At 40.4% G+C, this 26,437-nt stretch overlaps 1 protein-coding gene across 14 annotated transcripts in view; it reads left to right on the top strand.

Moving 5' to 3' along the window:
- FOXP2 (forkhead box P2) overlaps positions 1–26,437 on the top strand; it is a 686,563-nt gene that overhangs the window by 221,824 nt on the left and 438,302 nt on the right. The window lies entirely within an intron of this gene.

Raw genomic sequence — 26,437 nt, 5'->3', positions numbered from 1 at the left:
TGCACCCCTATCCTGGGCCACTGAGTTCAGTGTATCACTCCCATCTTGTGCCCATGGTTATAAATGGTAAGAAATTATTATGATATTTTGGAATCTGTGAATGACAGCACAATGTAAAAGCTACATGTGTAATGGAGCATTTCAAAATGTATTGGTCATGTACATAGTAGATCCATAGAATCTTTAAGAAACCTTTTTTGTCTGTGTCTGCAAGGAGTCATTTATACAAGGAATCCCCAAAACTATTGCATCAACCCATACACAGACCTATACCCAATACCAAAACAACAAGTCATCCCATAACATACTGTAGGAAAAGCAGAGAGTAAAAGGGCCTTTGCCCCCACTCTTTTCCCCACCTCTCAGTTATAGGAAACTAGTTTGTTAATATATGGCTGCTTGCAGATGTTAAAAAACAAGAACCTGCACTTTACTTTAAACTTGGTGTGCTCCTGTGTCAAGCCTACAGCATGCTTAGAAGAGGCATCGTGTTAGTTGAATCTTGCTCACCCAACGTATGTATAGATCAAGCACTTTAGTGGGGCTTTTTTGGCACTTCTTTCTAAAGCTGATTCAATTAGCTATTGGATAAAAGTGACAGAAAGCACCGCTGAAGCACACAATATATACAGACGCTACAGAGCCAGCTTGAAGTAATACTCCTTTCAGTAAAGCACGTTTGTTGGGTTTTTTTGTCTTTTTTATTAATGTCTGCAAACAGCCTATATGTTCAGAAGATCCTAGGAGAAGGACAAGACTCCATGCAGCAGAGGAAGGCAACCCTCTGCATTCCATGCCCATATGACCTAGGGAAAAGCTTTTATTTCTGATGCAAATTTGGTGATTAGTATGATCCTGAGGATCATCTCATCCTAGTTAGCCCAGGCTTTCCTGTGGCCAACACCCTAGTGCCTCAGTGCAAGGTGAAAAAATCTCTACCATTCATGAAGGGAAAATAATTCCTTCCTGATCCCCACCAGTGACCAAAAAAGTACCCAGGGCCTGGAATCAGGTTCCTATTATACTACAAGAGAGGGCCTGGAGTTACCAGGTTCCTATTATACTACAAGAGAGTTCTCTCTATGCTTTAGTACAGGGATTGCAAAATGATTCCACATATCACACACACAAGACACATCTAGTCATGCAGTTAATGTAAAGCAATAAACTCAGACATATATCATGCCAGAGTTTATTGCTCATGGGCACTGCGCTTACATACTCACCCAGTACTGCATCAAATTGAACCAGGTCAGAACAAACTTGGCTGGCAGGAGGTCTGCGAGGGTCAGCCTGCCAACCCAGGGCTGCTTCAGCCTGACTCAGCGTGTTCTGGATGGGCTGACTAGGGCATGGGGGTGCTCATCCCCTAGCCAGCCGCATCAGTGTCTACACATGCGTTGCTGTGCACTAAAAAATGCTTCCATAGGCTAGTACTTGTTTTTACCCAATACAAAAACAGCAAGTACTGGTGGAGTTAGTTTACCGTAGCTTAATAGGGCTGTATATGTCGATGTGGAGATTTTACTGTAGAGCTAATTAGTCTTGTGTAAATGTAAATGTCTTGTATAGACACACCCAGATTTGAGTTAGAATCCCTTGTCCTATCATACCCTGCCCTTCCATAAGCTTATTCAGTTCATTCGTATAGCAATTCATAGTCTTTATCCCTCACCTCTTTCCTTGGGAGACAATTCCAAAATTTTACACCCTGATAGAAATTTTCTTCTAATTTCTGCTCTAAATTTATCTGTAGGCTTTTGAGCCTGTGCTGCTGGTGCTTTTTTTTAGAAATCTCTTCTTCCTTCCTAGTATTCACTCCACAAATGTACTTGTAAAAAGTAATAATATCCTGCTTTACTCTCCCTTTTGCTAACCTAAACAAGATACGCTTCTTAAGAAAAGATCTCAATTCTCTCTCTCTCTCTCTCTCTCTCTCTTTTTTATGTTTATGGTAGTGTACAAGTAATGTTGTAGCCATGATGGTCCAGAAAATATGCAAGAATTTCTTAGGGTGATATGTTTTACTAGCTAATTGTGTGTGAGGAATGGCGGGGGCGGAGCATGCGGGGATGGAGCCCCATGCCCCTCCCCTGTCCAGGCCTGCTCCCCCTTTACCTCCTGCTGCTTGGGGTCTGGGCCCCCTTCCCCTTCCCCCACTGCAGCGGCGGTGGGTGGGGAGGAGTGGGCCCAGGCCTGATGCAGGGGAGGACCGGCCTGCCATGAAGGGGGAAGCAGCAGGCCCAGGCCAACCTGTCAGCAGTAGGGGAATGGGGGGAGTGGGCTTGAGGCTGACAGCAGGGAGGACAGAGGGTGGGGGAGGAGTGGGCCCAGGCCCAATGTGGGGAGAAGGCCCAAGCCTGAGCTGTGTGAGAAGCCGGCCCACTGTGGCAGTGGGGGGCAGGGGAGCAATGGGCCTGGCCCAATGTGGCAGCAGCTGGGGGAGGGGAGGAGTTAGCCTCTTCCCCCCACTCAGGCCTGGGCCCACTCCTTGCTCACTCCCTCCTCCCCCTGTCGGCTCCAAGCCTGCTCCTCCGATTCCCCTGCCACCGCCAGGTCAGCCCAGGCCTGCTGCTCCGCCCGCTGTGGCGGGTCAGCTTCTCCCCTGGCTCAGGCTCGGTCCTCCTCCCCTCACCTCCATGTGGGGCCCGGGCCCACTCCTCTCTTCCTCCCACCACTGCCATTGCAGTGGTGATCACTAATCCGCTAACCCACTGTGGGCCTGCTCCTCTCCCCACTGTCACTACGTCGTCCCACGTCGGACCCTACAGGCAACGATGGAAGGGAGGAGGGGTGGGCCGAGGCCAGAACCATAGCTTGGCCCCCTCCACAGCATCCCAACCCCCCTCCCCTCCCGTGCCACTGCTATCACCTGCAAGGAGTAAGCGGGGGGGTGAGGCCAGCTCTAGTGGCCTCCCCCCCCCCCCCCGGTCCATCCTTACCACCTGCAGGGAGCAGGGTAGGGGGGTGAGGCTGCTCTGTTATCCCCCACCCCCTTTCCATCCCCTGTGTCCCCACCATCATGGTGGCACTCCACCATCTGCCAGCTCCTGTTGGAACATATGTTCTCACTCTGATTGGCTGTTTGTCAGCCAATCAGAAAGTGAATAAAGCATTATGGACAGACAGACAGGCAGGCAGACAGACTTAGGCTTTTATAATATTAGAATTGGATCAACTGTATGGTCAAGATAAAGTTAGACAAGCTTTTTAATACACGACATTCTTAGTCGGATCCTCTTTTTTCAAACTTTTTCCAGTTTAAATTAATGTTTTTTGAACGTTGGTGACCAGAAATGTACACAGTATTCTTGATGGGGTCTTACCATCAAGAAGAATGACAATTACTAGTACCTCCTTGTCTCTACTTATACCATACCTAATACCCGGCCTAGGATTTAATTTTTTTTTTTCACAGCTGCTTCTTGCTGGCTGCTCTTAGCTATCCTTTGATTATCCAATAATCCATAACATTATCTCAGTTTACCTGTATAATAATCCTGTATAATATAAATTATTATTAATATTTCTGTATAATACTCTTGTATAATATAGATTAGTTACATAATCTATACCAGGGGAAATGAAGTCTTTCATGATTACCCAGTTTCCACTGCTACTGAAATCTGTCAAGACCTTTTACATATCCCTGTCCAATTCCCTGTAGGGGCCTCTAACCAGCTTTCAAAACAATCTCCCTAATGTCCTTTATATTATTCCTTTTTAATGTGATATACCACATCTGCCTTCCTAATTTATATGTGGTGTAAGACATGGTATTTTTGTTTCCTTTTTTTCAGTTGTCATTGAGTGTTTTCACCTACGTTTTTCAAAAGATTTGTCTCTGGCTTTTGGAGGCGCTGAAGGAACGGATGCTTCTAAATAGATGGTAGTTGGAATCTCTCAATGCCGTGACAAGTACTGGTCCAGGAACAAGAGTTGAAATTAAAAAAAGAAACACATTTTTCTTCTAATGAACACCACTTGCTACATATATATTTACACAACAGTGGAAGCAAGATGCATAGTCCATAATTCTCAGTAATCTTCAAAAGTTTTTAAAATGTTTTAATGACGAGTCTTTCCATTCAGTTCAGGTAACTCTGAGAATAGAAATAAGGGAATTGAAATAAATACATTTCCTATTAATAATCTTTGCAGTCCAGATCTTAGAAATACTGCAGTAGGGAAAAGTAAAGTACTGCAAAGGATGCAGAAAAATATCTCAATTCATATTGTATCCAGTATGAGTTTATTACAGTCGAACAGTGTAAAACATCTTATCCTAGTACTTCTGATCCTTTTCACATGCAATATTATAAAGGTACCCTAGAAGCCCCCTAGTTAAAGCTGCATTAAAATAAGTACTTATTGTGGATTAAAATACATGGTTTACACTTGAATGACTGAATTGTGTTTCTTAAAAGAGAGTGTGTGGAGTTTGTCATAATAAGTTTTTGTCAAAGATTTGCTGACTTTGGTAGAGCAAACAATAAAAATAAGCCCTTTTTTAATTTTTTCCTTGTAATTCACCCAGCCTTGGATCAGCATGGACTGTGTGATCTAGCCAGAACATGACAATATAAAGAAAGGAATATCAATAAAAATTCTGTATTTTCTCAGTAATTGTGAAGACCAGGAAAGGATATGAGGCCCAAGCAGGGCAGATATTTATGAACTGACTAGTAGAAAGGATAAATATGTGATGCAGAATTTCACCCTAAAGAGGTAATTCATAAGGTCAGAGAAAAATTATGAAATAAGATGAAAGAAGGAAGTAGTATTTTAGATAAGCATCTAGAGGCTTCTCTGAACATAGTTACCTCTTACTGTAATTGTTCGGTAGTAAAGACTCCTGGAAAAACAGGGCAAAGACTGCTAGATTTAGTCAAACCTTGGGAAGATGTAAGAGTATGTAGAGTTATTCAGAGGCAAAGTATTTTCCCTTCCTTGCAAATTGATGGTTTTGTTATATTTCTAATACATTTATTTGGATCTCAAGAAAGTGTATTTGCTAATATTTTTAATATTAGAATTTAAGAGTTAAACCTTACTTAAGTCAAGCAGAGAGCCTCATTGCAGGCAATAGAATTAACAGAACTCTGCTTCAATTAAGCAAGCAGGATTTGACCCGCCTTATTTGTTATACTTTGACCATGGAACAGATATTACATATGTACTGCTACAAACATGCTTGTGTTCTACAAAAAACTATTGCAGAGATGTGGAACACAAAATTGGTAGATTTGTCACATAAATGCTCCTCTTGTAGAGAAGAATTATTTTTTGTACCAGGATGCTTTGTGGTACAACGTGTCGCTCCATGTAGTTGCATGAAACACTGTGAGAGGCCCTCAGCAGCTCACAGTCCTCCATTCTTCTGCAGCACCCCTCCAAGGGACAGGGAGGGAGAAAAATGGCTCTGTGATAGCTTGCCTTGGCAAGCAGTTAGAAAGCCTTGCTGCCATGCTGAAGCAAGAGAGCCCACAAGAGCCATGTCCCTGTGGCAATGCCACTGCAAGAACACGAGCTATTGCTGGTGCTCTTACAGCAGCTGTGGCACCAGTGGGCACAGCTGCCATCCCTGCTACTGTGAGGGGAGAGGAGGTGAGGGGCTGTGTTTGACATCTACTACTGGAACAGTGCTTGTTAAAGACAGTTTGTCCTCTTCCCTGCCAGGAGTTGATGGATGCTGTCAAGTACCACTGGCTGCCTGTAGGGGAGGAAGGGTAGAGAGCATGCCCTCTCCTCTTGAAGGTGGCTACAGGCTATGTTTGCAATTGCATCTGTCACTCACAGTTCTGGTTCACTGGCAGGGGTGTTGGGATCACAGAGCGTTCCTTAAAGACCCCTTCCCTCCATGTATCTGGGGATTGCCCCTCTGTTCATGCTGCTTCCCACTGATGCCGTTGTTTTCTCCAAAAATAGGGTTTGGGGGAGCAAACTAAAGCAGATTTCAAGAGTCCAGAGTCTGGAATCTATAAAATGCTTCACAGAAGCTGAGCATATATAGGATTTTGAAAAATGCTTAGGTTTGGTTTAAATCTTTTCCATTTAACTCCATGGGAGTTTTGCCACTGATTTCTCTGGGAGCAGAGTTAGGCCAATTCTAGGCTCTCTTGAAAATGGCATTCTTAAAAGCCTTGTTATACATTGCACTTTGAACTGCTCAAATTTTGATTGGTGTTAGTGCTAGCTCAAGTTTGGAGCAGTCGCATTTTAAGGCTAAAAACCTTTGGCTTTTTAACAGCTGTGACACACCACTAGAGGGCTGTCAAGCAGGCTCCTGACTAGGAGCTACAGTTGTGAGTTGCCACTACAGGACTGGTGAACCAGGACAGGCATCTATCCCTACTCTAGGTGAGGGGTGTGTGTGAAAGAGACATTGGGGTCAGGGGCATGAACATGAAGTTGGAAGATGGAAAGTTAATGGGAAGGTAAAGAAATGAGAGGTGAAAAGGAAGTGGGGGTGGGAGAAGGGTGGTGAAATATAAAGTCAGCCAGCCACTGAAGGATACAAAAAAAAAAAAGAAAAGAAATCAAGAGGAAGTAAATTAGAGAAGAACTCATGTTTTAATAAATTGTGATTTAGGACTGGGGTGGTTGGGAGGTGGGAGTGGTGAGGGGGGCACTTTTGGGAGAACTATTTCCCCTGTCCTGGGAAGGAAACCACAGCTCATGGGGACCTGATCTGACACCCTGTCTTGTTCCCCGCCAACCCCTCTAGACCTCACTCCTGGTCCTGTCCATGCTCTGTGACCTGGCTACCTGGCATATGCTCTGTAGGCTGTTTGCATGGGGTTGCACCCATGGAGGGGGAAGATCTCACCCCTGGGGTGGGCAGGGAAGTTGGCTTGGTGCCAGAACTTCTCCCTGGTTAGTAGAGTTTGGGGGGTAGAACGATTGTCCACACAGAACGGGAGAGTGGGGGAGGGGGCACTGCATCTTGGGATGCTGAAGGACTGCAACCTGGGCGGCTCATCTGTGGGGAGTGGCCACACATTAATGGAACATTAATTTAGAGGGGTTTTTTATTGAAGAAAGTAGAGAGAGAAAAGCCATTTTTTTAAAAGATGAACCATGTCAAATTTAGAGAAGGTTACAATGGATGTATTACCATGTTCCTGGAGAAATATTCAGGTTACAGATGGTTTCAAGTATTTGTTTTCTATATTGTAGGTTTGAAAGGAAGGTTAGTCTCCATGGAGGAAGCGTCTGGTGGTTCCATGCTTCAGGAGCTCTGTTGGTCTTCTGTGAGGTGCAGAAGACATTGTTTTTCTTCATCTTGAATGCTTTATTTGGCTTCTATAGTTTTTTTTGAGTCCTTTTGAGGCCCTGGATATTTCTTACATCCAGAAGTGGGAGTTTAGCTGGGGTACACAGGTATTCCTTAATGGTATTTAGAAGCCTCTAAGGGGCTTGGCTGTTTCATTCAGGATCAGATTGCCAGATTGGGAGAAGGGAACTATTGGTCATATTTTTGCCTTCTAGGGTAGTATGGGGTTGTCTAAGTGTATATTAACCTAAAAAATTCCTCTGCATTGGACGGACAGGGTATTGGTGGTGTCCGTGTCTCATGTTTTTAACCTGTGGCACCCATTTATGATAGTGTGCCTTTTGGCTATGATGTATGAGAGAGGTTGGATTATCTTGTGGACCTGTTAGATAAATGGTTGCCTATAAAAGCAAGCACTGGACTTAGTAACTCAGTCCATTCCAGTCCTGTGTTTCAGTGCTCCTAAATAGTAACAATTTATGGTAAAATTAATACTGTGATATTATTGTTGATTTCAGAGGGGAAAAATCAAGTAATAAACAATTGGGATGCATCTGTTTTGATTACCCTTTGCTCTTTGGGGGTGTGGGCAAGGACTACAAACATCTATAGAAGTAATTGAGTTGTTAAGGTGAGAGGAAATAGCTGCTTCTGATTGCAATAAATGTCACTCCAGTGAATGTGAAATGATATAGAGAATTTCAGGGAACACAGGGATTTGTCTACTCAGCCAAAATATGCTCTAACAAAATAGTTAAAAGATATCATGTTACCACAGTTACATTAGCATTATGGTTTCAGTGGTGAAATATCTCTACTTCTTTCATGCGAGGAGCAACTTTTGTTCATGGTACACTGAGGCCTGGAAACCCAAGCTTACTTCATTAAAAAAATATTAAATGGTAAATTTATTTAGAATTATGTGAGAGTCTATGTGCTTGTGATAGGTCCAATTTTGAAAAAAGGTCCCTTTCTGTTTGTAAGATCTTAAGGAACTTTTCAGATGCTTCAGACATAAATGGAATAATGGCAGTGTGTGGACATTGCTGGTAGACATTTATGGCAATGAAAGCCCCCACTTAGGCTCTAGATCAGGCACATGTGCACGGGACAACATCCAGTCAGCTGTAAGAAATAAACATTTGACTGTGCTGCAAGAGGCAAAGCAAATGGTCTTGTTGAAGGGAATTAGTCATGTCAGCCATTTTTTTCAAGTGAACATCTTACTGGCTATGCTTTCCTTCACCATACTTTTTTCAGTTATCCTTCTTTTTTCTTTTAATGTATGTTAATATTTGAAAGGCAAAAATGTGCATCCTAGCCTATTAATACTTGACTGCATTTATTTTTACATTGAATTTACACACTGTTCTGAGGTTTTTGCATGAAGGCCATTTTATTCATGTAAATTTGATTGATTGATTGATGATCGATTGATAGAAAAGTCACAAAATGAGCGTAAAAATAGGAAAATGTCATGCGTCCTGGAAAACATATTGCTTTTAAGTCTGTAAAAGCTACACTCATTTTCTTATAAAAGGTGTTTTTGTAGTTCATGGGTAGCATGTGCATCATATGGTGAAAAAGGTTGCTATGGGAATTGCTTTACTCATTTATTATGCAGATTAATGCAGAAATGAGAATCTGCATAAATGGCTAGATTAACTTGTGCCCCTCATTTTGTTCAAAAGTTATTTCTTTTAATCCATTAAGTAGGCTAAATTCATCCTGCATAAAACACTTCTTTATGAATAAGCAGTTTGTAGATATATATTAACTCAAAGATATGTGGTTTGATCTCACTTTTTTGGCTTCTGGTATGGGTGCTAAATCAGTAGTATCGGAGGGCATGTTGTGACAATATGTAGTATTTTGTACATTTGGGGTCATTGAGAAGGTTATGATTAATACTTAAAGTTGCCTCCCTTTGCATGTACCCGAAAAATCACACTTCATTAAATGGTTACTTGGGCTAAGTACAGACAGTCAAAAAGCATGAGGCTGAATCAATTCAGTCTTTGCAGGTTAATCTAAAATGCAGAGATTAAACTGAGAAACAACTTGGGTACACATTTACCTCAGATTCAGGAAATGCAGCCACATGCCTGCAGTAGCTCAGGACAGAAGCCAGTGGGCACTAGAGCACAGCTCTCTGGCAGGTAGCCAGCATGGGCTTTGTGTTGGCTTCCTCTTCCTGCTGCCCCTGAGATCTCTGGGATTTGCAGTCCAGACTCACAGCAGCAGGACACTGAAGAGTTGCTCAACACTTCCTCTTCCTGCTTTCAGGTGCAGGCAGGGGCTGCTTCCACGTGCCTCTGGGATTTGTAGTCCACAGTCGCAGCCAGCAGCAAGTTTGAGCAGGGGAAGGGGTGTTTAACTCCTTGTCCCTTGACCCAGACCCCAGCTGGCGTTTGCCCGGAGGTGGGGGGAGCGGGGCAGCAGTCCCTGCCTCCTGGCTCTGCACTCCTCCCCTCCCCTCCCAAACCCTTCTCTGGTGGAGCAGACAGCATAGCCCAGCCCAGGGCTGGAAACATGCTGGGCTGCTGGGGGACTCTGATTTAACTTGAACCACAAAGGGGTCTGGGACAGAAGTTTCATAACCTGGTTTGATCCAGATCAGTTAAGTGTGATACTATGTTCAACCAGGTTTATCTTAAAACAGTTCCAGCCATTTTGAAACTAGATTATGTGCACTGAACTTATGTTCTGTTACAGATTTAAACCAGTTTCTGATCACTTAAAATTTGTTTATGTGTAACTTCTGGCCCTAGCCATGTTGGACAGTGTCAAATGAAGTGCAATTCTTGAATTATCATGTTGGACAGTTCCATAGAACATCTGGCACATTTTAAGCTTGCAGCAAGTATATTTGGAAAAGGTAACACATTTGAGAAGAAAGGTGAACCATGTCATTCTGTTGTCTTTTTCTAAGGGTCATTTTGAAACACCAGTTCAGGTCCATTAACTTAACTAAGGAAAATGTGGCTATAAAACAGATATAGAATAACTAGTAAAAGATTAAAAAGATTAAAAGGTCTTCTGCATTCATATTTAGAAAATAATTAGTTACTTTAGCTTAGCTTAAAGGTTCAGACTACCAAAAAAGGAGAATTAATCTCTTGACTATGTTAGTAAAAAAAACCAAACAAAACCTCCCGCTAAATCTCAATATTACTATGACAAAATGCATCCATATTTACTTAATTTTGTCTTCATCTTATTTCAAGATCTTATTATGTTAATCCAACACACTGAGGATCCCACATCTAAGCCAAGAAAATAATAAAAAGTTCTGTTGGAATAGGTGTGCACATTACAGGCTTGCTGTTTACGCTTCTGAGAAGTAAAGGACAAGTTATGAGCAACACAACAACACTTATTTTGAAGTAGCTGCCCACTGTGTGTGTGTGTGTGTGTGTGTGTGTGTGTGTGTGTGTATGGCAAGGGGGTCATGGTGGATAGCAACAGTATTACAGTATCATGCATTTTATCCCACTCTCTTCTGGATCATTTGTTTGAAAGCATACCGTTTACCTCATCTGCACACCAGAGAGAGAAAGAAGGAGAGAGAGATGCTTACACATAACTAGTTATTCTCTCTCAAAATCACTTAACCTGTATTCTTTTGTAGACAAAACAGCCACCCCAAGCCATCATTCATTTGATAGTCAACTGCCATGGTTCAGTCACATTTTCTTGTTACTGCTGGACTTGGTTGCCATTCTTTTTATTCACTTCCCAATCACCACTTTGACTCATTAGTTCTTTCCCTCCCTAGACTGCCCAAATTAATCAGAATTCTTTCTTCCTTGCCTCCCAGTAAAGGAATAATGATAAGCAAATGTAGATCAGAGTTGCATCCAGTTAATATCCCTGCTACATGACGGGGGTAAAGAAGCCACTGAGAGAAGTTGCTGCATTTTCTTTTTTCCTCAGTAAAGGCTAAAAGAAAATAACTGCAAATTCAATATAGCCAAAAATAAGGTATACAAATGGAGATGTCCAGGATAGTAGCTAGAGCCAAGGACCTGAACCTCCTTCTTTTGAAGAAACTCTTCTTCAAATGATTGTCTACACGTAGTTTTCATTTGTGGGTGTGCACACACATTCTTCTAAAACTCTTCATCTTAGTGTCAGTATAGCAGGCCCTAATTTTGCCCCCAATCCTGCTCGACACTTTGGGCATAGAGGACTGCACATCAGTTCATTTCAATCAGCTTAACCTGAGATGGAGATCTTTCTTATCTGTTGTTGCTTCAGGATTGTTTTCCATACATGGTCTTCCCATTCATCTTCTTGTAGCCTTTGGGATTCTCACCAAGGTTTTCTCTTTAGTAGTCATGTGTGCAGAGAACTGGAGTTGGCACTTAATCTGGCTGGTAAAGAGAGCCTCTTCTAAGCAGATATCTGACAGCACATTCACCTCCATGACATTCTTTCTCTCCATAGAGTTGTTGATGAATATTCAGAAATCAAACTGAATTCCTGTTCAGCTCCTAGAGTTCATAGGACCTGCCTTCTGCAGGATGATTTTTGTCTCACTTTGTCTCATCCTGCTAGTTAAGGACAGCCTTATCACTTTGGTGAGGACCTGTCTTTCTGTTCTAGGTCATGTGGCCTATGACACTTCCATATTGCCACATACATAGGGTTACTATATGGGAAAATGTGAAATATGAGAGACTACCCCCCTCCCCCCCCCCCCAAAAAAAAAAAACCTCTGCTGCTGGCAGGCAGAGGTGAGGCACCACTGGTATTACTATTCAGGCAGCTAAGGAGTCTGACCTGTTAATGATCCCTTGCTTTCTTCACAGGTATTAGCAAACCCTTTTTAATGGTCATTCCACTAATCGAGCTAACCTATTAGGACAATTTTGCTGTCTGCTAGGGCTTCTTATTTCACAGATCCAGCCCCGCTCTGAGTTCCAGAATGTTGTGGAGAACGTTGACCCTTTTTACGTTGCATGAAAATGTTGAGAGAGACAGTACCACCATAATAAATTCATAGATTCGTAGATGTTAGGGTCGGAAGAGACCTTGGTAGGTCATTGAGCCCGACCCCCTGCCTTGAGCATGAAAGAGCACTGGGGTCAGATGACCCCATCTAGGTTCTTGTCCAGTCTCCTCTTGAAGACCCCCAAGGTAGGGGAGAGCACCACCTCCCTTGGAAGCCCATTCCAGATTCTGGCCACTCTTACTGTGAAGAAGTTCTTTCTAATATTCAACCTAAATCTGCTCTCTGTCAATTTGTGGCCATTGTTTCTAGTTGCTCCAAGGGATGCCCTAGTAAATAGAGCATCTCCTATTTCCTGCTGCCCTCCCCTGATGAATTTATAGGCAGCCACAAGTTCACTTCAGCCTTCTCGTATGAAGGCTGAGGAGATCTAGGTCCCTTAGTCTCTTCTTGTAGGGCCTTGCCTGCAGGCCTCTCACCATATGAGTGACCCTCCTCTGAACCCTCTCAAGATTCTCCACTTCCCTCTTGAAGTGTGGCGCCTAAAACTGGATGCCGTACTCCTACTGTGGCCTGACCAGTGCCGCATAGAGGGGAAGCATCATCTCCCTGGTCCTGTTTGTTATGCATCTGCTAATGCATGATAAAGTGGAGTTAGTCTTGTTGATCGCTTCATCACATTGATAACTCACATTCATCTTGGTGTAAACTATGACTCCAAGATCCCTTTCTGCTGCTGTGCTACTGACAACGTCATCCCCCAGCCTGTAAGCATGCTGATGATTCCTTTTGCCCAGGTGAAGCACTTTGCACTTGTCTTTGTTGAACTGCATCCTATTTCGTTCTGCCCATTTTTCCAATGCCTCCAGATCCTCCTGGATATGTTCCCTACCCTCTGGTGTGTTAACTTTGCCCCATAATTTGGTATCATCTGCAAACTTGGACAGGGTGCTCTCCATGCCCTCGTCCAAGTCACTGATGAAGACATTGAATAGCAGCAATCCAAGGGCTGAGCCTTGCGGGACTCCACTGCCCACATCTATGTTCTATATGTTCTGTATCAACAGCCAGAGAAGTATGGGATAGGCTGATTCCCCCCCACAGTAACAATTATCTATAGTATTGTTGTATTCACCACCAAATACATCTGTCAGCATTACATTTTAGAAATATCCTGGGCACCAGTTTGGACTGTGTCTATGAATTCAAGTGGGAGATCAAGATATTTAGTCAATCTCAGTATGTATCTTAATGAAACAATATCCTATTGCACAAACTACTTTGACAGTTGCTAAAGCAGGTTCTGTTTGCTTAGGATGTCAAGGCCTACTCCAGATATGTGGGCATTTCTTTGGAGTCACCCATAATGTGGATGTGCATATGGGCAAGAAATTGAAGAAAGAGAATTTACTAGTCACTGGAGATACTTAAAATGTGATTATCATACATCTTTTCATCCTTCCCCTCTTCCCTGGATTCAGAACTTTAATAGGACTGTGCAGCTGAGTTCTCTGAGGAGCAGAAACTGTATACTGACCTTTATGCCCTAAGTGTGGAGCAGTAGTAAAGCTTAGGGATAGGGTGTTCTGTACAGATACTTTTATTGCAAGAATTCTTTGAGCTCACATGCTTGAGGTGCATGTGCAGGCATCTCAAAGGACTCCAGTTACTTTTAAGTAACTTTTTTTCTTTTTACTCCTTTACTTCCTTTGGATATCTGTTACTTTCTACAGTTTCTTTAACTCTGCTTTTCTAATAGTTACTTCTGCAGAAGTCTGTTCAACTTCCTATGCGGGTCACTACACGAATCTTGTGCTCTCTGCTACTGTTTCCTATGATCTGATTTTTGTATTTCTATTCTTTTATGATTAAACCTTGGAAAGCAATACAAGTTCAAAGTGTGACTTGAACTTCTTTCCACTCTCTGTCTTGCCCCACCCCCGCCCATCAACTTAAGTATCAGCATGCTCTTCCCCTTTTAAAGAGCAGCTCTTAAAGTTGAGAGTAATGACAAAGTTGCCAGACAACAAATTTAAAAGCAGTGAAAGCAAGGCAAACACTTCCATTACTCAGCTTCCCTTGTAAAGACATGTCACTGTACTGTATTCTCGAATCATAAAGGGTGCCATAGCAGATCATGTTGAAGAATTCCTAATTTAAATCCTGGTTTTTGCAAGACCTTGAAAGTTTTCTATACTAGAAAAGACTATGTTTATTTCAGTTCTTTTCTTGAAAGCTCTAGAATGGAAGAGATGCAGCTCATGTTCCCTTTCACTGGGGTGTAGCTGAGCTATTTCAAAGAGTTTACTCAAGTTTTCTACCAGATGGGACTTGGAACCAGTTATATCTCAAATAAAGTACAAGTAGGGAGAGAGCCACTATTGTAGTTGAATGGGAGATGGGCATTTTTAAGGCAGTTTGCATTAGATGCAAGATAGAAATCTAATTTTATGATTACATTTAATCATAAATAAATCTATCTTATGTTAACCTGTATTTTCTGTACATTTTTCCTTCTAAAAGAACCTAATTTCTTTAATGATTTCATGTTAAGCTAGTTAGTTCTGTAAAGTGAACCATTTTACTGATTTACACCAGAAAATATTTTCTTTACACCTTTCCAGGAGCGTATATCATGTCTCTCGCACACACATACATCAGTATACCCCACCCTTTTTGTCTCTCTGCTTGCTAGACTGGTAGTAGTAATGTTAGAGACATCCATTAAAAGATTTTGTCATCTATATATAAAAGAAATTTTAGATATTCAAAGTCTTATTATCTTTGTCAATTTTTTTCTATGAATTAATCTTTTCTTTTGAGAGTCTGGCTTCATTATTGTTTTTGTTATGTAGTAACAAAACAGAATGTTTGGTAGGTTCATTACAGAGCTCTGGCACTAAGGACTGCATCTTCCACATAGTGATTAAAACAACAGTGTTCCTTTTGTTCCAAAATAAAAGCATCACTGTCATATTACTTAAAGGAGACACAAAAGAAGAGAAATTTTGTGTTAATTTTTTCTTATTAATTGCAGTAACAGCTTTGAAATATTTTGAAATTATATAGTCTTTAATGATGAATTAACTTTGCATGCTAAGCTTTAACTTTGCCTGCTTCCTATAGTGATAGAGATTTAAATGATCACTTACTAATTTTAATGATAAAATATAGTATATTTTTAATTAGGCTATACCAATATTGTATATACAGAAGGAGAAAAGAAATGTGTTGACACAGTTTTGGTTCTGGTTTGAGGGGTTTTGGGGTTTTTTTTGGATTTTTCTGACTTTTGAGAAAATCTGTTTAATATATGTCTTTCAGGAGGAAAAATAGCTGAAGTTTATAGAGTTTTCCAACTTGGTTGCAAATAGAACTGCACTTCTATAAACTGGAATTTTGTGACTCTGCTAACAAAAAACTATTATCTATTGACTTTTGAGGAAAATATACCTTTTTATCTTTACTCTACAATTTTTGCATTAAATAATAAGTTAAAAAAGTTTTTTTGAGATCCTGAATAATCTTCTCAAATGTGGCAGTTTGAGAAATGTAAATGAAATTGAAAACTGGGGTTTAAAACGAAGACTCTTATATAGCATTAACAGTGGATGGGAAGCTTCAGCAATGGTACAGGATAAATTTCTTTCTTCTCTTAAGAATTGTTAACTCTGGCATAGAAGCTATATAACACAACTTTCATAACAGTCTGCAGAAGTATTGTGGGAGGGTAAAGCATTCAATGGATACAACAGAGAGAAATTGGATAGGCCAGATGGAGTTCCCAAAACTAAAATTTGTTCGGGGCCCTAAGCTCACACTCTAGTAAGTGGACAGTGAGGTTTTTTTTCATAGCAAAAAGACCTCAGGATCATTTAAATTGATTTTTCTGAAAGACTTTTTCAGATGATACTTATGATAGAATGCATCCTATCAGGATAGGTCAGATTATTTCTTGGAGAGAGGTGGTTTGCTGTTGCAAGAGGAAAATGGAAAGCCTGTAATAGTTTCAGGCTTGAAGCATAACTGTTTGGAAGGAAGGATTGCATATTCACAACCGTGATCTTGTTGTCTCTTTAAAAGAAGGGGCAGGGCGATGCAGAAGGACAAGGAAGAATAGCTTGTGCTGACCATCCTTTAGTATTACATTATTTAGATAAGTTCCACCTCCTGTAGTGGTAACCCTTTGAGTATGAAGGGAGCTAAGTGTGCACAGAATATCCTAAATGTGTTTTAGTAGAAAACATAATCTTTTGCCACCTCAGATCTCCGTTTCTTTCCAAGGTTTGGCATTCTAAATGTACATTGTAGGGAATAGTTCTGTAGCTTTCTTTTTAATTCATGAATACAGACTTTTTATCTTTTGCCATCTGTGTAGCTAGATAAGTTAGGGAAGGTGATTTTGCACTACTGTTTGCTGTAGTTTGCCAAAAATCCCATCTTTTTTCTGGCCTTTCTATATTTTTTAATCCTGCCATTTTACAGTTGAGCATAAAATTGTTCCCTTATTTTCTCTATACTTTTTTATTGATAACTTTCAAATATTGACATTTATCAGGACAAAAAATCAGGGAATAACAGTGATCTCTAGTGAAACTGTGAATATAGAATACAGCTTTCTGTGTGCACATGTATGGATTTGGGTACATATACCACATCTACTGTTGTGCACCTTTGTGAGAATCAGGCCATTTGACTTTACAGGGTAACGTCTGATGTCTCAAAGTGTGTTGCATGTCTTGTACTTGTACCTTAATGATCAACCAAAAGGAAGCTTTTCATCAGCACAAGAACAGGTGGGATAAGTAGAATAGCATTTCAAAGTTACCACCTACATGCTCTCTTTAATGGTGTGAAGTTACCACATATTTATCTTTTCAGATACTGCCGTTACACTTTCGTAGATGGTATTCTTGCACCTCTTGATGACTGCATAATGTCTAATCTTTTAGTCATGATATTACTTTTGCATTATCAGTAACCCCTCACAGTCAAGGATGATTGTCTTCCATGTTTGTCTTATCTGTGGGTCCGAAGATGGCTGATGAGGCAACTCAGGTGCATTTCTATGAAGGGTGGGTGCCACTGGGTTCCTGGTTTGGTCCACGACATGCTGTTTTTGCCGCTTCCATTTTTCTGTCTCCTGTTGTCATAAGTTTTCAAAGTACTGAGATTGTTGCAGTATACTCTTCTTCCATTTGGGAAGGTCCTGGGTGATACTCTCCCATGAGTTGATGTTGCTTGAGGATGTCCTTCAAGCACTTCCTCTGCCCTCCTCTTGAGTGTATGCCTTGACTGAGCTTGGGGAATAAAACCTGGTTCACGAATCTCATATCCAGATGACAAGGCCAGTGCAGCAAAGTTGATGTTGGATGATCATTTCCTCTGTGCTCATGGTGTTTGCTTGTGAGAGGACGCTAATATTGGTGTGTCTATATTCCTACTGGATTTGAAGGGTCTTCCTCAGGCAGAGTTGATGGTACTTCTCCAGTGACTTGAGGTGTCTTCTGTAGATTGTTCACATCTCAGCTCCATACAGTAAGGTGGCAATCACAACTGCTTGATAAAACCATGAGGTTGGTTTTGGATCTGATGTTGTTATCTTTAAACATCCATTTTCTCAGATGTCCAAAGGCTGTACTTATACATTTCAGGTTATGTTGGATTTCTTTATTGATGTCAGCCTTCTGTGATAAATGGCTTCTGAGGTATGAGAAATACTCAGCGTTCTCCTGAGTCTCACTGTGAATCTGAATTACTAGAGCTGGGGTCTGCTCATTAAGGGCACTTTTACATGTTCTCCAGTGGTTGGGGGGGGGGGGAGGGAGAGGGGGCAGCGCTTTAATTAGAGTGGCTCCGAAAGCTGCTCTAATGAAAGCACCACCACATCTTGTGTATCAGTGTCCCCATGCTTAAAAATGGCAGTGGGGGTGCTTGAACTAAAGCTCATTTGGTGAACTTTAGTTCAAGTGTACCCACCACCATTTTTAAGTGTAGGGATGCTGATAAACAAGATGCGGTGGTGCTTTAATTAGAGCAACTCTCGGATTAATCGAGTCTGCTCCGACATGCATCTAGCTGGGATCATCTAGACCCAGCACTCTTTCCTGCTTATGCAGGGGGTCGGACTCGATGATCTATTGAGGTCCCTTCCGACCCTAACATCTATGAATCTATGCTGGAATTCTGGTGCATTGGAACAGTCTCTGCGCTCGTATATAGGTGCCCTTAAGAGCTTGTTGATAGAGAACTTTACTCTTCTGAATGTTAAGCATCAGTCCCATTTTCTTGTATGTCTTGGTAAAGACAGCAGTGATTTTGCATACTTACAGGATTAATATCATTGTTGGTTGTCTATCATTTAATTAGCAGTCATGCAAGTTAGCTTTGCCTCAAGGCTGTTTTAGGCTGTATACCCAGTTACTAGGTCTTTTTTGTTGGTTTGCTTTTAGTTTTGTTGAGGTTTTTTTTCTGAGCTTATTATTTATTTATACTGGTTTACACTATTTTCTATAAGTACCCCATGATGAGATAAAGGTTGCAGGGTGCATTGATTTAATTCAAGTCCATTTAAATCAGCAAGCCAGAAGCCCAATTTTAAATAATAAATGTTTAAAACTTTCCCATTGTATATTTTCTTTTGTATGTTTTTTTTTAAAAGCAAGGTGTTTTTACATTATTTGATACAACAATTAGAACATGTTTTTATAGTAAATTTAGAACATATGTTTCCTAGGTAGGTAACCTAGCTATAGATGTATAGCATAAGATATTTGGACTGTTAGAATTCTAACCATTTTAGTGTGCTATAAAGTGGTGAAGTATATATTTCTAATTCACTGGATAAATAATTTTTTGCTCATATTTGTATCAAGCTGCATTAAGATGGCAACTTCAATTTAATTAAACGCAAAGGAGAGTTGTTTGAGCTTAAGTTCATACTTGCCTACTTCTTTTTAAAATGAAGCAGTCTTTTTTACTGAGGCTGTTTTGAAAAAAATTACCTTGAAACTTCTTTCAAGTTTTTAGGACTCATAAATGCCATCCTCCTCCTTCTTTTTATTCATAGACTGGAAGAGAAAAAACAAGCTTTCCTGCATTTTCAACTCCCAGTTGATTTCTCAGTCCTAATGAAGAACATAGTCTTTCTGCACCTGCAGAAGAGGCTACTTTTGGTAAAAGCTGGTTTAGCACTTCACCAGACTCTAGTTTCAAGTTGCTAGTGACTTCCACCCATTCAGTGGTGTTACTTTCTTTAAAACATCCTCAGCAAACATGTATTGCTTGAATGTTTCACCTCAAGCCCTGAAATGTATTATGGTTGGCATGACTGATGGGTGATTAGTAGATGCCATGTCATAGAAGCATTTTCCTCCTTGGCAGTTAGGCATTTCATATGGTACTTTGTGTTAAGAAAATTGGCAAGAAAATGAGGTGGAGTAAGTGCTTGATCCATCCACTTCTTTATTGCCTCCTATTTAGCTTTGCTGCTGGGCGTTTCTTGCTGTAATGTTTCTTGAAGTTCTTTCCAAATTTCAACAGCTCTACTGTATAGCGGCAATCTTTCTATAGTTTGTTCAAATCTTTGGAAATAGGTTTTAGCATATTCAGCATATTTTCTACGTCTTCATTTCTCTTTAACCCAGTTTTGACTGCTGTAGCAGTGATACTTCTATCAGTTTCATCATAATTACAATAAGCCAGTTCTTAATAAATGTTCAAAGCAGTCAACCACTGAATTCCCTTGTATATCTTGGGGTATAATTAGCTTGGTTCCCCTAACTCTCTTTGGTGAAGCTGAAGCAAGATGGTTGTTATGGAAGTATATTGCAATTTCAACATCATTTTACCGTAATCCTGGAATACTTAAATATTTGGCTAAAAGATGCACTAGATGAGTACTATGCCCTGTGTTAGAAGTTTCAGGTTAGCTTCATTACCTTTTTCTTTTTTTTCCTCATCTTTGTTATATTTGTAGTATTTACCTGTGATACAACTGTGCCCATGACACTTGAATTTTTGCTCACAGTTTGTTACAGCTTTTACTGTTACTTCTTTTAAATATTTTACAGTATGGGCATTTTCTGACATATGTATTGTTTCTGTAACATAATCCTGTCTTCTGTTGTCACGCAAGGAAATATTACTGGATCATTGTGTATATTACTCCATCCATCAAGACTCAAATTAACACTTTTCCCTTCAGTGTTTTTTGCAAACCATTCAATTTTCTTCTGATACACTGTATCCAGAAGCCTTCCAGCAGTATCTGTTCTTCTGGGTAGAGTGTGAATTGGTCATAAAGATTTGACCATGTCAGTGAAATGATGGTTCTGAAAAAAATGAAAGGGAGAATTTGTTGCATAAATGAACGAATCTTTTAATCTATGTTGTCTTGCTGGACTTTGCTGGTACTGATTATAAATTCATCCATAGTTTTAATTCATAATGAAGAAAGTCTCTTTTTGGATACAGGCATTTCGCTGTCTGAGGTATGTTTACTTGCAGTACTACTGGTAGCACCAGTAGGTGACTGAAATTGCAGACATTGCAGATGAGGGATGTTCATAATTTCTTGCATCTAAGCTGGATCCTGAAACAAAAAGCTTAAAAAGTCACTCACACTGAATATTAGTGCATTAATTTAGAGAGCGAGAGAGACTGTAAATGAGAGATCCCTCTAACAGTAGATGTTTTTAATAAACCAGTGTTTAAATAAAATATTTTTTCCAAATCTAGACCTATAGGGAAAATATTCCATAAGCCATAAAGGTTATCTTCTTCTATTTAAACCCATTTCTTTACCAATATAAAACAGCTTGCAAGAAACATTACTTTTTCTGTTTTAAAATGAATAAATTACTATTAAAACTCTATTCTGTACAGGATCTCTTTACCCAGGGCTTGTATATTTGCTTATACTGAGTAATAAGACTCATTTTGGAAGTACAGGGGTAAGATTAAAAATGTGTAGTTGACAAATATCCTCACAAAGTAGCACATCCAAGGTGGGGGTGATCACCCACCAACAGTTGGCAAAGTTCTCACGAGGGAATATTTAGAGAGGCTAGATATCTGCAAGTGCGCTGGACCAGATGAACTGCACCCGAGAGTGCTGAAAGAATTGTCCAACATCATCGTGCAACCCATGGCAAAATTATTTGAGAACTCGTGGTGCTCAGGAGAGTTTCCAAAAGACTGGAAGAGTGCCAATGTGCTGCCTATCTACAAGAAACTAAGGAAGGAGGATCTGGGGAATTTCAGGCCAATCAGTTTGACTTCAATCCCTGGAAAAATCCTGGAAAAAACTATCAAAGAATCCATTAGCAATAGGCTAACAGAAAGCAATATTCTAATAGATAGCCAACATGGCTTCATTGCAGGCAGGTCAGCCTGACCAATTTCATTTCCTTTTATGATCAGGTAACACACCACTTGGATAAGGGAGATGTGGCTGCAATCATATACTTGGATTTCAAAAAAACCTTTGACTTGGTCTCCCATGATGTGCTCATGGTAAAATTGGGAAACTGCAGCCTTGATAACCCAACGGTCTGGTGGCTAGGAAACTGGCTCCAAGGCAGGACCCAGAAAGTATTAATAGATGGAACTGAGTCAACACGGCACCTCATGACCAGTGGTATCCCTCAGAGTTCAGTACTCAGACCAGTGCTTTTTAACATATTCATTAATGATTTGGATTTGGGTGTTAAAAGTGGATTGGCAAGTGTTCACAGATGACATCAAATGATGGGGGACTGTGATCATGCTGGAGGATAGGCTGGGGATACAAGCTGACCTGGGGAGGCTCACAAGGTGGGCGGATCAAAACCTGATGATGTTCAACACTGAAAAGTGTAAGGTGCTCCACCTGGGGAGAAACAACGTGCAACATTTTTACAGGCTTGGTACTGCTATGCTTACTAGCACCACAACTGCAAGAGAGCTGGGGATCTTGATAGACCATAGAAAGAACATGAGCCACCAAAGTGATGTCATAGCTGGCAAAGCAAACAAAACACTAGCATGCATCTACTGATGCATCTCAAACAAGACTAAGGATGTCATCCTCCTGCTTTACTTGGCCTTGGTGAGGCCACAGTTGGAGTACTGCATCCAGTTCTGGGCACCACACCTCAGGAAGAATGTGGAGAGGCTTGAGTTCAAAGGAGGGCTATGCATATGGTTAGAGGTATGGAGAGCAGATCATATGATGAGAGGGTGAGAGACATGAATGAGTCTGTTCAGCCTGGAGAAGAGAAGACTCAGAGGGGACTTGGTGGCAGTATATAAGGGGTACATATCAGGGACTCAGAAAACTGTCTGTTCAGCAGGGCTTCCCATGGGAAGACTAGGACTAACAGTCATAAATTGCTAGAAGACCTCTTTAGATTAGACATGAGGAAAAACTTCTTTACAACTCGAGTGTCCAGGGTCTAGAATAGACTCCCCCCACAGGTAGTACAATCACCTACTCTGGATATTTTCAAAAAACGTCCAGATGCTCACCTTGCTGGGGTTATCTGACCCCAGCTGTCTTTCCTTCCCAAGCACAGGGGAGTTCAGCTTGATGATCTCGAGAGGCCCCTTCCAGCCCCTGACATCTATGAATTCATTAGTTTTTTAACATATTTTTAAAGTAATAAGTAATGCACCTAAAATAAATAACATTGTTGTCATAGACTTTTCTTTTACTAGCATTGCAATATATGGTAGGCAATCAATAAGAATGGTTCAAAATTAGTAAGCTTATTAACCAATTGATCCAGATGGCTCTGCCATGTCCACCTCACCATTTTCAGGTTCATTGCCCTCTGAGAAGTGTTTTTTTTAACATTGCTTCATTTGGGCTACCTGGCCTTGTATCTCTTTGTTGCACTGTTTACATTTGGCGCGTATTCCCTTTTTCCCAGTGGAACAGGAATTTCTTGAAAATATTCTCAAATAGGCTACAACCTGCAGCCATGACCCTTTGGTCCTCCAGTTTCCAGGTGTTGAAATCAAAACTAGTCTATGCTCCATAGAATGTTGTTCCTTTTCCTGGACTATCTTGAGCTTAGGCTTGGTCTTTTCTGTTGCATACACTGCCACTTGCTCTGCACCCTATTTGTACTCTGTACAAGAAATTAACAACAAACCAAGACTTCTCTCTGTGACATACTCCACTTTACCTTTTACTTTACCCTGGCCCATCACCCCTAACAATACATGATTTCTGCCATTGTAATTCCATGGCATTGTGTATATTTTAGTTTAGAGATATGGATAGAATACTTGAAGTTAATGTTTACATTCTTGTACATATGCAGGGGGACCAAGAAGAGCAATTTAACTGAAGTACCCAGAACCATTCAGAAGCAGATGGCTGGTAGTTACTGAGCAGATGGTTGTTTTACCATGAGCTGGAAAATAAGCCTCCATTTACGGGTGCAGAATTATAACTATTCATAATTTGAGAGCTGAGCTAGTGAAAGCTCACAAAGAGAAAAAAAAAATCCCCAGGAGTTTGATACCATCTAGGTGTGCTCAGTGGTTAATCCTAATTAAGGAGTATACGTGATGGCATTTGCTGGAGTCTGAGACTAGGTTCCAACATAGCTTAGCTTATCTTCTGCATCCATTTGTTTAGACTCTACATCCCAAGCAGGGTCAAGCCGCTAATATATGAAAGTTTGTGACACATTTTTCAAGTTTGACCTCAAAAGTTAGATGTTTCCTCATCTCATTTTTAGAAGAGAACAGAACTTCTGGGGAGATTCATTGTATTCCTATAAGGCTTCATTCTCACCAGCTGTATCAAAGGCAACTAACAGACCTAAGATGATCAACATAGGCAGGCACATGATACCAGTGATACCATAAAAGTTATGGGATAAAGTAAATAATAATAATAATATTAACTGTAGTAGTAATAAATAATAATACTGATGATAATAAGATGCTTGGAAACTTAAAATAGGCACTGTAAAAATAAAGTATTCCTACCCTGAAAAATTATAATCTTAAATTTAAGATGTGAAAACAAGTCTGGTAGGTGAAACCAATAGTCATGGAGATCACAAGACCACAGAACTTGCAACACAGGCATTATACTTGAATAAAAAATATTAAAGGGATGCTGTATCCTTGTAATTTGAATTACTTTTACACATGTTGTTTTTAGAACAACCCTAACGATGACTAATTGAAAAATTAATACTTACATTTGTGTTTGTATTGTGTATTACCTTGTTCTACATGAAGGACCATGGAACTACACATGTAGCAAAGTATACCCTGAAGTAAGATGAGTTAGGATGTCAGAAGTGACAAGAGGTCTACCCATCTGAACAAGTTGTAGGATTAGGGCTGAACTTCTCTCTGTGCTAGGTTGACAAGCATAACTTATTCATTCTAATTTATAAGATTTACCGTTTTTATATAACAAGAATTTACTTAATGGTCTATTCTGATTTCCCTGATGTTCTCATAATAAATCTAATTAATTATTAACCAATGCAGATTACTCTTCCTTTCCTTGACCTTATGTAATTTTTAAAAAATTACCCAAACTTTTGTTGTTAGAAGTGACAGGTCAAAAGTTCATGGGATTCTGGAGCTGCCAACACCTGTAGTCCTCATAAAAGTCAGAGGCTTTTCAGCTCATTAGAACTGTCCCCTGATTTAGGGGACTACTTGTGTGAGTAAAATCTGTTGTATCGTGCCTGAGATGATATTTATTGCAAAATTATATTAAAATACAACTCTCTATGCTTCTGAATGCAACTTTCTATCAATCGCATTTAAAGTTGTAAAGAGAATTATCTGGGAGTTGAGCTAAAATGGATTCCTCAGCCTCAAAGAACAGAACAGATATTACATTTTTTTTTCTATTCTTTACCAATTATTTAGGCTCTCCCTTAGGTGTCCATAATCCTCTTTTGGTGGTTGAGGTGGCTGTCTCCCCTTGTGTCAGGAGTTCACAAATACTTATCATATTACAGGTATTTGCCCTTGAGGTATAGGTTGCACCATGTATTTGTCCCTCCCCAGGCCTGTCTGGAAAAACCTAACCTTGCTGCTCTTCCTCGTCATATATGCCACTGTAGAGATTTCCAAGGATTCTCTGCTCTCCCAGATCTTTCTCCCTGTTCCTGGTGACAGGATTTTATGTACCAAGTTCCTCAAGTTTTAAATGCTTGATCAATGTTTGACAGGGAGCCATTAAAAAAACTCCTAGTTAAGCATTGCTATTGTTTAACCTGAGGGAAAATAACAAATCTAAAGTGGGTAATTATTCATATCTCCAGTGGAAGTTCTGATTAGTTCTTCTGTCTTTTCCAAGTTTTTATAGACTATCTTCTGTAAGAAAAGGGCAACAATATTTGACCTTTCCCACTTTTACAATCGTATCCAAAAACAGCCAAAACAGGCACTGATAAACCAGGGCAGGGAAATGGGGACCTTCTTTCTATGCATGTGTCTGGACTCAGAATGATCTAGGGAATATCTCTGCTTGGAAAACCAGGATCCCCAGGTGCCAGCAGCTGCCATGTGAACTTGAGAAAAACTGTAGAGAAAAGCCAGCCGGAGACCCTAACTGGTAGGAGCAGGTGCAGATGCAACCAAAGCAGGGACCTTCAGACACAGAAACATTTCTGCCATTTTGATTGGACTTTCTCTGCCCTATACTGATTAGCCATTTGCTCCAACCTTTTTTCCTTTACAGTCTGTTTTCCTTAGCTTCGTTCCATGCTTGTGCCTCTTAACACACTCCTCCAGTTTATTTTCCACTTACCTTATACCCTCTTACCTGCTCCAGAACTAATCCCACCCCAATAGGAGAAGTGGCATTAACAGGAACTGTTATGCAGTCACATTTTTCACTCTTTCTGTTTGTTATAACCAGGGACCCTGGTTTTCTCCGATTTAAAAAAAAAATCCCCAATTTTCAGTTAAAAAAGTAACCATAAATCCACATTTTTCCATGATTAAAATGAAACACCACTATGTGTATTTCTATATTAATGATGTTTCATTTAAATCATGGAAAAATGAGGATTTGGGGTTACTTTTTTTTTTAAACTGAAGATTGGGGATTTTTTTTAAATCAGAGAAAACCAGGATCCCTGGTTATAACCCTTTCTGGCCTCTGTATCTGTCTTGCTGTTTAAATTATCAGCTTTTTTTTGGCAGGGACTGCTTCCTACTCTGTGTTTTGTATAATA

This window comes from Alligator mississippiensis, chromosome 4 (assembly GCF_030867095.1).
Source record: "Alligator mississippiensis isolate rAllMis1 chromosome 4, rAllMis1, whole genome shotgun sequence".
Taxonomy (NCBI): Eukaryota; Metazoa; Chordata; order Crocodylia; family Alligatoridae; genus Alligator; species Alligator mississippiensis.
The sequence above is the reverse complement of the archived record's forward strand: the minus strand, read 5'-3'. Positions and strand labels throughout refer to the sequence as shown.